Source organism: Anneissia japonica, unplaced genomic scaffold (genome assembly GCF_011630105.1).
Source record: "Anneissia japonica isolate Jap-2015-1 unplaced genomic scaffold, ASM1163010v1 scaffold975_len24044_cov169, whole genome shotgun sequence".
NCBI classification, from domain to species: Eukaryota; Metazoa; Echinodermata; class Crinoidea; order Comatulida; family Comatulidae; genus Anneissia; species Anneissia japonica.
The window spans coordinates 13,334-25,883 of NW_022749692.1; positions in this window are offsets into that span (position 1 = coordinate 13,334).

Here is a 12,550-nt window from a genome sequence, read left to right on the forward strand (position 1 = left end):
AAAAACTAAGTTAAAGAAATATATTAAAATATAAAATTGAAAGGAAAACGATGAAGAAAAACTAAGTTAAAGAAATATATTAAAATATAAAATTGAAAGGAAAACGTTAAGAAATAAACGCATACAAAATGTTACTTTAAGTAATTATATGTTCCCTATATCATTGTTTATTTTTCAATACAGTATATACACTGTCTCTTATACACATCTAGATGTGTATAAGAGACAGCTGGTATACGTCCTAGTACGGCGAGTACGTCGAAAAGTTTAGTGCATGCACAAAACTTTTCGACGTATGCCAGCTTGGCTCGTACGTTTCGCACGCGAGTTGTACGTAAGCTAAGCGATCGTTGACACAAACGTTGCCCTCTCCCACTAGGGGTTTTTTCAGCATACGAGTTACAGCTCTGAACTCGTGGCGCTAATTTTGAACATGTTCCAAATTATCGCCAAGAGTAGATAACTCGTAGTAAACTCGAAGAACTCGTAGGTAGCTCGTAGAGTACCCGGGGTACTCCTACCTAGCTCGTAGGATACTCGTCGGCGGTTTTGTCATCTACGAGTTTGATGCGAGCACCCAAAAAAGAGTACGAGTAAGTACGAGCGCACCGAGTTGGCTCGTACCTAACTCGATTCTAATTCGGTACACACTTGTTACGCTCGTAATAATCTCGTAGTTAACTCGGTGCTCTGCTCGGCATAATTCGTACATAACTCGTAACCAACTCCATAAAGTCGTACCTCACTCGTAGCTAACACGTAATAAGCTCGTATAGGTCCTTTCCAAAGATCACCAGTTTTAACTCGTAGAAATCGTACGACTCTTAGGTGAAATAAACGTAGGTGGGAGAGGGGCTACGTTACTCAGAATTCAAAACGTATTTCTAACCTGTGAGTAACGTGCTTCGAACTTAGGCCTATATGCAACTTATAACGAACTCATCTCCAAGGTATATTGAGGTATGTAGACGTATTTGACGTGTTCCAGACGACCACATAACTTACTGAACGTGTTTCTAACTTACAGGTATCGTATAATGGCGTGTTAGCAGCGTTAAGGGGAATAGGTGTATTAAAATGGAGCAGGGGCGTACCGTGGGGGGGGGGTCGATGGGTGCGGTCGACCCCCCTTTTAAAGAAAGTGCCCTTTAAATATGATTTTTTTTTTAATCTAGCATAATTAAACTGCGCCTAACATGAAGGTAGTTAATATCAAAAAAAATTATCCTTCGCCTAAAAAAATGTTTGGTGGCCCTTCCTTTTAATATTTTGATTTTTTGTCTTTTTTTTTAACAATCCATATAAAGTTATACATTTTTAATCAACTTGATATCTCGAAGCCTGCGCGCCAGTAGAGTTGTGTTATGTGGTTACGCATCATTGCACTCTGCCATTATTGTTATCTGTAGCTGCGTGTTTGCTTGTTGGTATTACACAGAGCCTGCAAGGCAGATCAATTGATGTTGTAAAGGCTTATTGACGACGAATTTCATACAATTTATCAGCAATCCAAAAGGTTGGCAACAAAGCTTAGTGTGGATCCTGCCATCCCAAGATCCGCTTCAAAGCAAATGCATCGTAACAACGTTCCTGCTGAAAATCCAGAGCAATATTACCGACGAGCATTAGCACTACAATTAATCGATAGATTCATATCAGAAATGACATTACGGTTTAATTCTTTCAATAATCGAGCGTCAAAACTCCTTCTACTTGTACCATCAATTATTAAAATATAAAATTGAAAGGAAAACGTTAAGAAATAAACGCATACAAAATGTTACTTTAAGTAATTATATGTTCCCTATATCATTGTTTATTTTTCAATACAGTATATACATTTATAACTTTATTTATAAAAAAAATTAAAAGTGGGACGATCCCAAAAAAAAGAAAAAAAACCCCATTTTTAAAAAATTTTTTAATCTGAAATGCTCACTGGCCCGTATTCAGGAGTTCCGCAATCCAACAGGCTGGTGGTATATTGAGTGAATATAGTCTGGTGTTGCCAAAAAACTACGTTTACAATTAGGCCTATTTTGTCAGACTTGGTATTGAACTTAATGCACTAGGACGTAAAAATGTAAATTTTTCCCCTTTTTCGGCCCCCTAGCCCCAGCCTAGTTGCTCGCTTCACTCACAAATAACGCACCCCGCGAATTCTGAAAGCTTCGCTAAATTGCTCCGAGTTCAGCTTTCCCCTGCGCTTTCGTTTTGAACCCCCCCCCCCCTTAGATTTTTCACCGTACGCTCCTGTGGAGTGATGTCAAGTCCCGATACACTCAAATACGCTCATTTTTTTTGGCAAAAAAATAACATTTTTGCGTGAAAGACGAACTCCCAACGCATGAGAAACGAATGCTCATCGTACAACTAGCGTCCATTTAACGAAAAACAGCGCGTTTGCAGCGTTCGCCCAACGAATGTTCAGCGTACACAACGAATACCCAGCGAATGTCACACGTATGCCAAACGTATTGACGCCTTGTAAACGTTGATGTAGGTCGGTATACGCTGAGTGTTCGCTGGCCATTCGTTACTCATTAGTTAGACAAACGCTATGAATGCGTTATGTATTTGCTATGGCAACGTTTCAGATGGGATTGAACGTGTTTGGACGAACAACGGACGAACAGAAAACGTAAACCCAACGTGCGAAATGTTCAAACAAAGAATGCTCACCGTATACATAGCGTATGTAGCAGAACGTTGTCATACGTTCAAAATTTTGAACATGTCCACAAATTAAAATCGACCCCAGCGTACCTCAACGAACAGCTAACGAATACAACGTATGCCAAACGTATTACGAACGTGTCACGAACGAATGTCAACTTACGCGAACGTAAACCAATATTTTGATAAACGTCGGCTTACGTTGGTTCTATACGCTACAGTGTGACAAGGGCTAAGGTAGACTATCGCTGGGCAACACGCTAAGCATTCGTTCGTGTAAGTTTTATATAAGTAATAAAACTGTTCTGTATAAGTTACTAATACATTATATATACGTCCAAAACGTTATGAATGCGCCCAAAGTTGAAACAAGGCACCAAAATTCAGCGTATGCCAGCGTTTTAGAGAAATTTTGATACGTTTGACGTACGCTTACTAAATCGTCAAGATGTGACAGGGTTATTGTTCAAATTTCAAAATTCAATTGTCAACTTCTATTTAGTCAGAAAACCTCCGGAACAGAGAGGATAAAGCAGTAATCCTAAAATATCTTTAAAACAATAGAACAATTTCATTAAAAAGGATAAGTTATCCGTACATATACCAGAATAATTAAAATAAAAACCAAGAAAAAAGTTGAACAAATTCTCAAAATACAAAATTCAATGAAATCAATAAAAGAAGAGAACAGAACACCACTTAAATAGGAAGCAAAATAACAAACCGTGAAAATACTTAAACACACCAAAATACTACCAAACAAAGACGTATTATTTTATACTCGGTTCAAAATTCTTTTTGCAATTTCAGATAAAATATTATTATTATTATTATTATTATTATTATTATTATTATTATTATTATTATTATTATTATTATTATTATTATTATGTAGTTTAACAGAATCTCGCCCTTGACAAACAGCATTAGAAAGGTAGTAAAGGTTCCTCAATAAGTTGCTATAAATGTGTCAATATTTAAAGTTTAGTGATTTTTTCTTATTTTGAGACTGTTGTATTTGTTGCAATACAATAAAAAAAAAAATGATCCCAAAGGAGGGATTGGACTGTAATCTTAATGATGTAAAATTTTAATCTTGTAAATATAATATTAATAAAATGTCCAACTATAATGTATAAAAAAGTAGTAATTAATTAATTTCTGTATATATAATTATGAAGTATTTTATAATGAATAAGTCATTATTATTGTGCTATTGTTATTCAGACGTGCATATTAAGATGTACAATAATTATATAATTTAATACTGTAAAAATAAATTTCATTATTTGTGCAATAATTATATTAATGAGAATTACTAAGAATTCATATTTGTACATAATCAATTTTAAGGAATAAATCATTTTTATTTTTATTGTTATCGTGCAATTTAAGTAACTATTTACTTCTATATTAATAGTGTTTATGGATGTTGTGCTTGTTCCTTTGTTGTTTGAATTTGTAAATGTATTGTATGCCAGTTCAAATTACATTTCTGTTATATATGAATGGACAATAAAGAATTATTGATATATTAATATGGTCTCAATAAATTGGAACTGGCCACCAGCTTAAAAAGGTTGAATACCAGGATTTTATGTAATTGATATTGTTTGTAACAGATACTTGAGCTGTATTCAGTATGTAACCGACACTTACTCATTATACATACATAATGTAATACATTCATGTATTTACCGATAAATATAAATTCATTTTAATTAATATTTTATGTTAAATAGCTAATGTGTGGAAACGATAAGTGGTGTGAAATTTATTTTTTGTAAGGTAATAGATTATTGATATGGATTCAATTGTCATAAAACAGGTATTGGTATGATTCTCGTTCTCGGTAATCATGTGATTAATCACAATTATTGATTTTGTAATCGCTATAATGTGTTTGTGATCGTTAACTCATTTGGTGTATTGTTGATAGTACGTAAGCTTAAGCCGGATGGCTTGTAGTCGATTTATAATATGTAGGGCTTAAAAATAATTTTTATTTTTACATTCGGATTGGCAGACACCACATCTTAATCTTCAAGAACAGATTATTAGGGAAACTAAAGGGATTTACATGTATCCCTTAGTAAACTGTGTATGTATACATATTTTGTTTGGTGTTCTTCGTTTTTGACCGCAGATTATTAATACAGTAACTTCTGAATTGTCACCTACAACCACTGTAGACACCTTTTTCAGATCAGTTATTTTGTTATTTTGCAAAATATACCTTGAAAACATAAATGAATCGACGATACAATTAATTGTTGTGGTTGGGCCGCCACTACTCTCCCGGTTTTTTTTTTTTTGTTTTTTTTTTTTTAATGAATTACCGTACTGTATACAGAACTCTCCCGTTTTTTTTTTTGTTTTTTTTTTTTTTTAATGAATTACCGTACTGTATACAGAAAATAACGAAACGGAACCATTACATGTCTTTCATGCTTCATTCATTATGCCTATAACGAGATGTTTAGAGAAATGCCTATGTTTGTAGTATAAAATATATTGACACTTACACCTATAAGACAGTGATTTGCTATAGGCCTAAGCAATGTATTTGCCCTACGGCATACCTAAATAATACATGACGTTTATAAACATATGACTTCACTAACATCAGTTAACATTTGGCATAATATTTAGTCTCCTTGATACATTTAGTGGAGTATGAATCAATAATTTAATTGTCTCTCTGAAAAACCTGATGACGTTGACATGGACATATCTATCGTTAACGTTATTGTTTAATTGAATAATCAATTTCATCATCATCCTTATTATCATCATCATCGTGAAAACTAGATTTGGAAATACTGCAACAATCCTGCATTAAATAAAAAATCGATATAATGCAGAACTGCTAATAAGGATGTTCATAACTTGTCAATTAAACGTTTGAAGACTTGTCAAGCCATTGAAGACACCTTTTTTCAAATGAGTTAGTTTTTTATAAGACAAATCCCTTTACAACAACAAAAAAGTACAAACAGATGATTATTTAGCAAAAAAAAAAAAAAAAAAAAGGAAAAAAAAACAAAAAAACCCCTTTGCCAAACCTTTTTCTTTAGGACCAAAGTTTTGATTTCCCACACTGGCCGTGACCCATCTAATCATTTGATAGTGAATAGCACGGCAAATTTTATAAACGAAAATCTCAGAAACTGAATGCTTGTGTTTAAAAAAAGCTCGATATTGGTACCGGTATTATTTCAATTTTTGCTTACTATTATCATTGACAGATCCAGAAATTGGTAATAGAGGAGGACAAGGAAGGGACTTTTACAGATAGCGTGTGTACCTTCGTTAGTTGGGGCTGAGGAAAAAAATTATAATTATGCCATCTACAGATTGCGGAAATACCACCCTCAGGCTTAAATTTAAATACAACTTTCTTTTTTTTTCTCCATTTCATTTTTATTTTGAAAAAATTAGAGGGCCCAGGCCGTCCCTACCAGGGATGGCGCCAGCGGCGAGAGTTGATCCCCCGTCGTTGAGAAAACCACAATTTCGTCAGGGAGAAAAATAAAATTATATGTATTTTGTACATATAAGTAGACTAGATTATATAAGCTGTTGAACTCCTAAATTGTCAAAATTGTTGGGTGCTTGACCACATTCGGAATATTTTAAGCGACGCTCGACCACTCCCACTCTGTTCTCGTCGGGGAAATCTCGGGAAAATTCCCCTCGAAAAATGTAGAGTGCCCGGGCCGCCCCTCTACTTTGAATCCTCTATTAACTATGGTTCCCTTTCACCACAGTTGGAAAATGAGACTTTTAGTAGTTGAGACTTGAGAAAGGGACTTACGTTTAAAAAGTGTTTGGCCCAATCCTGACTGACCCAAATTTTTGAAAATGTAGGACCGGTTTTTTTGCATGAAAAAAAAAGTTTTTCAATTTTTAAATAATATATTTGATAAGCTTAAACCTAATCAATGTTACACCTCTGGTTACCATTACCAACTAACAAATAGTCACGAAGAGCGGCTTTAAGATGTATTATTATTTGCATTTGCATACCTATTTGAAAGTTATTAAAGTTTATGTTTATGCTTGTTGTTAAACATTTACATATTATGTTGTGGTAGACCTAATATATCTTTTGTGGTCATGTAATAAAATATTGTTTAAAATGATTGTTCAAATGAAGTACTGTCGTCAAATTTGTTACAGTACAGACTTTATATCAAACATGTAAATTATCACATTTGAGTTAACAATCTGCTTTTAAAGTTTTTTTGGCAAACCGGCTCGTTACCCAACGTAAAAGTTTGGAGACCCACTTTTGGGTCGCGTCCCATAGTTTAAGAAGCGTGGATTTAGAACACAAGAGCCATAGCCTAAAGTAGATATTCATTAGTTTTAATCTTGTAACACCTGGAATTGTTCTTAAGATTAAACAAATATAAACTCTACTCATTATTCCTCGTAACAGACTTAGTCTATGTAGGGCATTGTGTGTATATGATTGTATTGAAAAAAAAAACATTTTCTATTACCGGTCGTTGACTTATGTACCTAAATTAGAATAAACACGACGTATATTATTAACATTAGTTCCTAAAATGATAATCATGTAAACCGCCATCAACCAGTCAGATAATGCAAAATTATTTAAGAGTATGCATTGGACATTAAGTCATTTTCCAGCAAGCGTAATATAATAAAATAACAACTAAGTTGCCGATGAGGGCAGAAATTAGGAGAATCACCACAAGAAATCTTTACAAAAAGAAAATTTTGGCGAACATACCTAGCCGTGGCGCATTACTCGTCGCACGAAAGTGCGATGAGTAATGCCACAACATCCAATTAAATGCCACAACATCCTACCAGGTACCAATACTTCTGGGTAGAGAGAGACAAACGTAGACAAAGTGCACTGCCCCCCAAATACAAAAGCATGAACAGGGAAAGATCCAGCGGGTAGCCATGGGTCCCGTGCACCCCACTCGCCCCCGTCAGTCTCACCAAAATATAAAGGGAGGAAAGGAAAAAAGGAATTCTATACTCTTTTGTTGAGTAGCGGACCCAACAGTGGGTGAAATCCTCGCTCTGTAGCACCCTCTGTCAAAAGGGCTTTGTTGATACAAAACAGCATAATGTGTCTCTGACGTCGACTGTAGGACATATATATCATATTAATCCAGGGGGATGGGGGTGCCCAGCTGACCAGGACCCCCCCCCCCCCACAAATCATGCTCAAGTCATTTGTAAAAGTATATATATTCAAAAATTAAGTATCAATGAGTGCCATTCTAGTTTATCTGGAGGTGCTATAATCATCCTTTGCGACTCCAAGTATAGAATAGAGAATATGACCTTGATTAGACCTTGCGACGCCCGTAAGAGGAGGGAGACCGAAGGGAGATGAGCATAGCTCCCGTCAGGAAGAAAATAAATTGGTCGAGGAGGAACACTGCTTTGAAAAAGCATTTTTAACATCTGAAAGTGCAAATTGTGATCGTCTAGAGGGGCCTATTCATAACATTTTCTCACTTCAGCCCAACTATGGTGGGTCTGAGATAACGGACTTGGTATATTTTGTCCATATCATTCTATTGTAAAAGGTGTTGACAATTATACATATGGCACAATGTACAGTGATTTACTACTAACAATCATTGGCCTATGTATCATAATAGAACCTATTAAAATAAAAAATGTCCTACAGTATATTAATATTTGATTAAGACATTTAAAACGGGCGGGAGAAACTAACATCCGCTTAACATTTATTGCATCCAGTCTACTGGGTACATTTGGTGAGATTATGAATTAATATCCTTTACTATTTGTGACAAAAAAAAAATGTTGAAGTAACTGAATCATCATCATATTATCATCATTAGTTTGTAAGTAAAAGTAATTTAGGATCATCAAGCTGGGTCGATATCGTACAGTTGCTGCAAAAATAGTGTTTCTGTAGGCCTATATCTCACAAAAAAAAAAACAATGTAATAACTGTCGCACTTTGTAAAAAGGTCTGCCGCACTTTTTAATAACTGAGTTGTCGCACATTGTAAAAACTGTCTGTCGCACTTTGTTATAAAGTGAGCTGTCGCACTTTGTAATAAACTCTGCCGCACTTTATAATAATATGCGATCCATGTTATCGTCTATACATATTTGATAAATTCATTTTTTTTTCTCGAGGATCGAATTTGATTTGTTCACCCTGTTTGTATTGTATCATCTTGACATCGATAGAACGGCTCCAACCCCAGTAGACCCCGCCCTGGATCTAATGGGATTGGAGGGTGTCGGGTCTAAATCCAGAAGGGGTCCAATTTTATATTTCTCGTATGTCGGATTATTTAATTGTATGTCAGACCATGGGGATATGGCTTTAATTCTACTAGGTCCCCAGTCGATCAGATCATCAATATGGTATGTAGGAGTGATCGGGTTCAAATCCTGAAGGGGTTCAATGTGATTTCCCTTTTTTTATAACATCGTTACGCCGATATATGGGATATGGCTCCAGTCCCAATCAGTGGCGGACCGTAGGGTAAATTGCAGGGTATGCTAGGTATTGGCATATCTAGGATGTACAAGGGGCCGCACGTCCTCCCCTACCCCTGAAAAAAAATACTCGCCCATCCCCCAGTCGAGCACCCCCCCCCCGCCACAAAGAAAGCGCATACCTTGCTTGCCTTGACGGTTCGCCACCGGAATCGGTTAGAACTTCCGACAAGTATGAAGGAGGTTCCGGGTTCAAATCCCAAAGAGATCAACTTTCATTTTCTTATTTCCTATTAAATCACCGTTACGTTGATTAGGGTATGGTTGCAATTCTATTGGACCCCCATAACTCAGTCGGTCAGAGTATTTACAACGCATGACAGACGAAGGTCCCTGGTTCAAATCCCAAAGAGGTCCAATTTGATATTGCTCTTATTTCATATTATATTATCGTTACATTTATGTGATATGGCTCCAATTCTACTGGACCCTATAACTCAGTCGGTTAGTGCATCCACGTATGCTGGCGGTTTCGGGTTCAAATCCTGAGAAGCCGAATTTGATTTGTTGGATTTAACTGAATTTGTTTGATAGATCCGGGTCTGTCGATTAATTGACCGCATTTAATAATTGCGAGCTTTTACTGTTTGTCCAATCATGGACCAGTTAATAATGAGAATATAATCGACATTAAATCTGTAATCTTCATCCACGTCATGTTTTATATTCACTTCACTTCTAAAGCGGGTTCTGAAGATAATGATAAACTGAATTTAGCCTTATCAAAACGACTAACATAAAACAATAACTGAACTGCATAATTATGATACGTATAACATTGACTATGCATGGTTTAAACATGTCAAAAGGGCAGGCCCGTATCCGGGGGGGGGGGATGCGTTGGGTGCGTACGCAACCCCCCCCCCCCAAATCGAAAAACGTCCATTAATTATAACAAAAAAAAGTGACCTTGTTCCCAGAATCATTATAAAATGAATCACATAACAGTACAGTATTAAGATTGTATGAATGTACAAATGAGTTACAATAAGAATACTAGAGCGCTGACTCCACACGCGCAATCTTTTGTACTGCCAGCAACATAACACAACACACATACACACGTTATATGCACATTATCGTAATGGTTACGAATGTATACAGTAGAAACAATTTGCTTGTTTCTCCATGTCCTCCACTGGTAATTTTTGATAGGCCCTATCGCTGTGTTCACGGACATATAGAGATTAACATGATAAAATGCCTTCAAATTAGTCTACTAGGACGTAAGAAAGCAAATTTTTCAGGGGCCTTCGACCCCTGGACCCCGACCGGGGCCCTGGCCCCCAACCTGGTTGCTCGCTGCGCTCGCAAAACGCGCCCCCTCCCCATTCAAAAAGCTGGATACGGGCCTGATAAGGGTATGCCACCTACTGTACTTAGCAGATCATTATCAGGTGAATAACATACATGAATAATTGAAAGAGTACTGTACTTTGCTACAACAATATTGTAAACACTAACTAATTTACAACATAAGAAAGAGATATATAATAGTAAATGTCTTAAATTATGGGTAGGTCTAATAATATACTATAGTTAAAGCCATATCCCCATCGTCGGACATCAAATTATATAATTCGAGAAATATCAACTTGGACTCCTTCTGGATTTGGACTTGACACCCTCCAATCCAATTTGGTCCTGGGTGGGGTCTATTGGGGTTGGAGCCAGGTTCTGAGGGGCCCTTTTTCGAGAGTACTGTTGGGGCCCTTGACTCATAAAGTAGCAATTACTACTCTTACTGAAGAAATCCATACGAATACGATCCCTCTCTGAACATCATTCCGGACGCGAACCCATTTATGAAATCGAGTATTGTACAACTTATATAAAGTAATGATCCGCCGGGCACCATCCAGGATCTTTGTCTTCGGAGCATCAATATTGTGATTACTGAAATATTATTATATACCGCATATAATATTTTTACTAAATTAATATATGCCATATATATGTGCTCCCATCGGACATTATTTCCAAGTCTAGGTTATTTATGGAAATAAAAGTACCAATATAATCAGGCCCGTACGCAGAAGAGGGGAGGGGGGAGGGGTTGCGAAATTACAAAAAGTCCACATTTCCCGGAGTAGAAAATTCAAGACACACTCTCACATGCTCTAAAAATCCATCCACCAAAAATGCTCAACCAATCAGAGCAGTTTTTTAGGACTGTCTCTAATTTGTCGTACAAGCAAGACCTTCTAACTGTTAGTCCTATAAGCTTTTTGAGTAATTTTAGAGTTTTTTTCAATAACTCGCCACGTACAAAACTCATCTTCTCTCTCTATATATAGGTTTCACTAGAATTATCTTTATTCCCGTTTAAGCCTGCGAGTGCCATTTCCGGCCATAGAGGTGTCATAATCATAAATTTTCTTTTCCTCAACCCCAGCCAGGTGGGGTGAGCTGAGGTGGGTGGACCCTGTCAATATTTCTGTGAAAGTCCCTCCCTGGACCCCCCTCTATTTTGAATTCCTGAATCCGTCCCGGCACCATACAGTATGGGTCCGTTTATACAACACACTTTAACACTGCTTAGTAAAGATGTGTGTTGTATAAACGCAATAGGGATTCTGTGTGATTACAAACACCTGGGAAAAAGGTGTTGATTTAATTTTGTATAAAGCAGTTTCCTTAACATATCAAAATTTAAATTGTCTCCCAGGACTAAATCGTTAAGCCATCAACATTTTTAATAGACTACAGGACATTTGAAAATAAGAACACTGAATAGTGTTTGCTTTCAAAACCAGTGGCTGATTGTTTTTCATCGCCCCCCTCCCCCTTAAACACTTTGGTCCACTTTCCAAAAATTAGCACCCACCCAATAAAAATCCTGCGTAAGGGCCTGATAATAACTGGTATCACCTTCGACATGGTAGTTTATTTCTATTTTCTGTGAGTAGAGTAGCCCCTGTCTCTTATACACATCTAAGTGGCCCCACAATACATTAAAATATACATACGAAAATAAACTACAGTAAATCTTAATCTATTATCTTTTGAACTTTGAGTAAAAGACTCTGGTACGATTTTATCTCGCAAAATTAATTCGGCTCGAGACATTAACAACTTAATGTTCTCGCTATGGGAATGTATATTGAATTGATTGTATTAAGTTTTAAATACCATCCATTAAGTCTCATGTGATATGTTTGCTTTTGGTAGGTCTTTACCGATTACTTTATATGTTTTCATTAGTCAATTATTCGTAGATAGGCGACAGTTCGACAATGTGAAAGTTATATCTAATATATCACTAAAATCAGAGGTTTAGCTTTTTTTTTTGATAGGGTGGATGGGGTGGACTTAATTTTTCATAGCCAGCCAATCTAAT